Raw genomic sequence first — 6000 nt, 5'->3', positions numbered from 1 at the left:
CCTCTTTCTATTAGGTTGCCCAGAAGTTGCGGTGTTGAACCTTGCGTGTTGATTGACAAGCAATGAGGGTAGGTGTCAGGTGGCTTGTCGTGGGTGCAGATCAGCAAGACAGCACTGTCTGGTACTTTATCATGAGAGCTGCTGCAGTCCCGTTCAGGAAGTGGCGTTGTCAGCTGGTTGTAGTGAGTGACCCTGTCGTTTGGTGATGTAACAGCACGTTCAACAGTTTGTGGTTGGACAGTAGTGTTTTGTTGGCCTGTCACTTGGAGGGAGTGAGTGGAGCTGTCATTAGGTAATGTAACAGCAAGTTCAGCAGTGTGGGGTTTGACAGCAGTGGTAGGTGGGCTGTCAGTGCATATAGCATTGGTTTCAGGCCTGTGGGTTAGTCATGCAGTGTCTGGTTTGTCTTTGTCTTCTTTGTGGGGTTTCTTTTTGAGAAAGTCTCTCAGGACGTTCAGAAGTTCTTCTGCGTCGGACGTGGCTGCACTGTTCCCGCTGGATTTGGGCTCCATCTTGAGCTTACCGGTGTCTTGTCGGGAGGGGTCCCGTTGCCGGTTCTCTGGGCTTGTGTTTCGGGGAGATCGGGGTCGGCCTCTCCTGGGGTGTCGGTCGGCATCCCAGCTGCCCCCCCCCTTTTGGTTGTGGGGGAAGTGCTGTCGGTCCCGGGATCCCCTGAAACGGTCATTTTGTGGTTTTGGGCGGGTTCCCCCCCGCCCACGCTGTCCTCTGCCAGCTTGGAACGGTCGTGGCTGTCTGTTGCTGGGTCCGTAGTTGGTAGGCTGTGCACCTTCTAAGTTCAGTTCTGGAAAGGGTGCAGTGACAGGGAAAACTGTGGGGTATTTCCCAGGTTTGTCAGACCCAGTCGTTTGTTTTACGTATGCTTTGTGGGCCAGGTCACGTAATTGTTGAATTGACAGGGTCCGTGGACAAACTAAAACGCCCAGGTGTGCACTTTGAGTGGGGTGGAGATTCCGCAGGAAAAGCGTTTTGAAACTAACGTCCTCTTCCATAAATGCCTCATTCCTCGGTCCGAAGTAAGCGAGTCGCAGACGTTCGTAGTAGGCTTGCGGTGTTTCCAGACGAGCTTGTTTGAGGTCCATTGCCGCAATGATGCCTTGGTCCGAGTCTGGGTTAGAGAATTCGCGGATCAGGGCTTGTCGTAATTGTGGATAATTCTGTTTCACAGATTCTGGCTGTCTATCAAGGAAACTTCTTACAATACGACCAGAAGTGGTCCGAAGGAGGTATAACTTGTCCCAAGTCGTGACGTTGTCCACGGTTTGTAAGTGGAATTCAATGTCGGTTAAGTAAGAGTACACGTCGTTGCCCCCGGCTGGATTTGGATTGAATGTAGGGATGTTTCTTGCAAGCTTGTCCAGTTCTTTGGATGCTGTGCGGTGACTGGTGGCTCGTCCTTCCAGGACGGGGCCAGCAGGTGGGATAGTGTCATGACGTCGGCTTTCCTCTTCTTCTTTAAGCGTTTGGTGGTGAAGTGCAGGTTCGCTGGTGAGGGGAGACGAAGTGGCATGTGTCCCCCCCCCCAGTCCACCTTGCAGTCCGTACGCATGTTTGAGTTCGCGGTGGACAATGTCCAGCTCGTCTTTGAGATCCTGTCTCTGTTGGATGAGCTCGTTAATCTCAGCTCGGGCTTTCTGCAACAATGTCTCACAAGCCTTAATTCTTGCGTCTTTGTCCTTTATTTCTGTGAGTGCTCTTTCTAGCTGAGCCTCTCCACGTATCAGATCGTCATTGAGGGCTGCAGTGGTCTGTTTCTCCGCCTCCACTGTCCTGTCCGTGTCCAGACGCAGGTCCTCCAGGGCCTGTTGTAGTCTTTCCACTTCCTGTTGTAGTTCCGGTTGGGTGTCATCCTCATCCTCCAGAAGTAGCTCCTGTAGACGCTGTTGTGCTTGTTCCTTTTGTGTGCAGGCCTCCTTCAGCTGAGTCCTTAGTCCGGCGGTGTCCTTTTCCAGCTTGGCCTTGTCCTCCTCCAGCAGACGTGCCTGGGACAATAGGTAGTGGGAGAGACTCCCGATGATGCGACTCCAGTCTTTTGCACTGTAGGCTTGCGTGGGGTCCTGGGCCATGATCTGGTCCACTTTGTCGTCCAGCTCCTGTTGGGTCAGGAGTTTTGGGTCACCGAAGTCCTTGGGTAGACAGCCTGTAGTTATGGCGGTTAACCACGCCTCGAGGCTATTCCAGTGTTCCGCAGGACTGGATGCACGGGACATTTTGACTCACTGTAGGCGAGAGAAACACAACACACAAGACACACAAGAAGGGCCAATGCAATCGAGTCGCGAGACTAATAAACTATAGGACGGTGTGCCGTCTATAGAACTTTGGCTAACTGACTTTAGACAGTTAGGCGGGTCCGCACAGGGCCCGAAAATAGATGCTGTTCGGTTGTCCCTCTGATTACTTAGCCTTTTGGGGTCTCGTTGGTGCTCTGCAAGACAAGTTGCAACAGAACATGCAAAGCAGAGTAGGCGAGGATTGAAAGGGAGGGAAGAAACAAAATTAACAAAAATGTCAGTGATTTGGTCTGGGCTGCACTTTGGACACTAATAGCACAAGGGATGTGCCCAGAGGAAAATATTTACGATTATGTGGTTCATAAGAAAGACAAGGGTTTGTTTTGTTTTGTTTTTTTTTTGTTTGTTTGATTATCAAAGTTCAGTTTACCTGAAATGGACGGAGGTCAACCCAGCCGGGCCCCGCGGAGCGCAGTCAACCTTTCTGGCGCCCAAACACCTGACCGCCGTGACCTTGGATTCTCTGTTACTCTGCTCACGGCCACGCCCACTCAAACAGAGTGACCGTAAGCACAATCCTAGTAGTCCCGGAGGTACCAGCCAACCGATTGCAATGTAAAGGTGGGTGCTGCCCAGAACCCACCAGCGTACGCTGGAGTGACAGGGGCTGTCGGTGGTTTGTGCAGCGGTCCCAACAATTAACTTTTGCGTCGGCGTGGAGGTTGGCACTCCGAGGCACCGGATTGCTGATGTCACTACTGCGTGCCGCCGCCGGGGCAGAGATAAGAGGAACTCAAGAGTCACCGCACGGTCAGTGCTGGTAACGTCAGTTGGCCAACCCGGCCCACGGAGGTCCAACCGGGCTCCCACAGTCCACTGCAGGTGCTGAGAGTCTTGCCTATGACACACAAAATGGAGTGAGCAGAGTAGCTTAAAGTGATTTTAAGATTCCTGGCTTACACCAAAGTGAGTTAGGTGGAAAATAGGACAAAAATCAGGTGGCCCGTGACAGGTAAATGAAAACAATGATAATAAAATAAAATGTTAAAGAGAGAAAGAAAATTAAACTAACCCAAAAGGGAAGAAGCAAAATAAAGGTGTGGACGGCTTTTGCCACCTAATGTTTATAGTAGAAAGGAGTTTGGATAGAATGAGAGTTATTCTGAAATAACCTAACCCGATGGAAGTTCAGCAGTGACCTCAATGCAGGTGGAAACCAGAAGAGGGGGTGGTAGGCTGCTGCAGTGGCTTATTGCGGCCTCAAGGGGGGCGTCTCTCTGTGGTGCACCCTAATTGTTTGACACAATTTACAATCTTAATTCAAAATTGGTTCAAGATCACATCCAACTAAGCCTGAGGAAGAGTCACAAGTGAATTAGAATCGATTCCTTTTAATGATTACAATAACTGAAGTTATTAAATTTAATAAATCTATAAATTTGTAGCAGGCAGATAGCTGACTTGAGAAGGCTCAGCCACCAGGGGGCAGTGTCCTTCTCAAGGCTAAAATGACTGGAATGTGACAATGGGAATAACCAAAATTAAATTAAGTTCAAATTTCACTTCAAATCTAACTACCTTTGGAGAGAAAAAGTTCTGTTGTTTTGGAGAAATAGAAAGATCTCTAAAATAAAATAATTACTATAACATTGAATTTGTTATTAAATGATTATGAAATGGGAATAAAACCAAACAGAATCATTAAGGCAGATTTAGAAATGGAAACACAGCAGAGTAGAGAGTTCGAACAGAAGAGGGATAGTTGACCCAGAGGGGTGTGGCCGCGAGGGGGCACTGTCCTCTTCCGGGTGAACTATCAGTGCTTTTGGATCGAGACACCCTATGATTTCCGGTTCCGTTTTTGGGAATTTGACAATTCACCATAAAATGTCTCAGTCCAAAAAGGGTTGTTTTAACGAACTCAGCGCGCGGGAAATACAAATATGTATTTAAACAACTTTCTTAGATATCAACGACCGCAAATTTTTGAATCACCAAAATCAAAGCGGAAGAAAAATGACCAACAGGTCTGTACCTGTGGTTGAACACGCGGTGGCAGTGTTGAGCTTACGCGGACCACGTCACCGGGCGGTATTTGGAGAAAGTTTCAGAACGCACAATTTCAAGCGTGCAGGCCTTCGCACGTACACCAAACCACGCTGCAAATACTTCTTTTTAAAGATCACGGCAGATCTTTGCAAACACAAACACACTGCAAACAATTTAATAAGATCTCGGCGGATCTGTTTCTGGTCTGTACAGACGCGGAAACAGGGTTTTCTTTCTGGTGAGCAAAACCAGAGTTTTATAACCCGTATTTTATCGTTTACGAACGATTTACAATAGAATATATATTCTTTCTGACCGGAGTAGCTTATTTGCTCTCGGGTTTTACAGAAAAATACCGGTAGTGCCTTGTGGGATTCCTCTGATCCACACACAGGTCTCAACACAGAATTACATGTACGGTCAAGTAAAAACTGATTTTTCTTAAACTCGCAACAATACTGTAACTGCAGTTTTTATCCAGACCAGATTTACTGGCGGATTATGGCTTTTCGCCCTTTGATCAGTTTTTTTTTTCGAGTCGACTTATTCAGTAATGCAATACTTATTCAATAACGTTATCAGATTCAAGCGCGCACAAAATTGTTAAACTTTCAAAATCACACATGAATACAAAACTTGCACAATCTGTATCAAACTGAGTATGAGAGTGCCCGCATTCTCCACCAATAAATATGTAACAACAATGACTTATTTTGGGGAAATAATTAGCTCAAATTAGCATTAATGAGAATATGCATATGTTGCTTACATGAATTAAATAATTCCCAACTAGGGAGTAGGTCAACTTCAACGTATATCAACAATTACACGATTTCTCGTTGTAATTAATGATATAGGCAGATAGAACTATGTTTCAATTTGGGGAAATTTTAGGTATAAGTTGAAGAATGTTCATTTATTGTACAAAATGTGCGTCCAGCACACGAATTGTACAATTTCTGAACGGAAATCTAGCGTCTTTAACACCAAAAGATAACACTTTTCCTGTGGCCACAAAGAAAATAATTATCCTCGTGTTTAGACAATTTGAGATTTCTTTCAATAGTAAAATTGACCGTAGAGCTTAAGGTAAGATCTGCACTACCCAGGGACTCAGATTTGAAACAAACAAAGCAAACTTGATTCAAATGATTTAACAAGTTTATTTAAATGAACTAACTACTTTAAAATCACACAGGAGTAAATATGCATAAACAAAACAATATACGATCGCAATAAGGAAAACAACAAAATAAACGTAGGAATCAAAGGTTAATATAGGGGAAGAAAGAAGAATATAAGAGAGAGAGAGAGAGAGAGAGATGAGCAAAAGAGAGTAAGAGTGATTTTAAGAATGACTTCGTGTGTGTGGGTGTGTTGGAGCACGTGGTCTGGTGTTTTGTCCAGAACCACGTGGGCATGTATTTATGTGTATGCGAAGAAGTGTGAGTCAGTGTGAGTGAGAGAATTGTGAGATAGGAAGAAACAGTTCAATCGTTCACCACAAAAACCCAATAGGCACAGTAATATTAGACATTTGAAACAGCACTTCAGATTACAAATTTAAAGTCTACGTTACTCTTTGTCGGCCTTCCTGGTGCGTGTGTGTCGCGTAGGTGCAGACCAAAGCGCCTGGGTCACGTGTTCACCGGAGCAGTGGGTCACGGCGTTGTCGTTGCTATGGCAACTTGAAACGAGC

The sequence above is a fragment of the Scardinius erythrophthalmus genome, assembly GCF_964197995.2.
Source record: "Scardinius erythrophthalmus genome assembly, chromosome: 14".
Lineage (NCBI taxonomy): Eukaryota > Metazoa > Chordata > Actinopteri > Cypriniformes > Leuciscidae > Scardinius > Scardinius erythrophthalmus.
Note: the sequence above shows the minus strand (reverse complement) of the source record.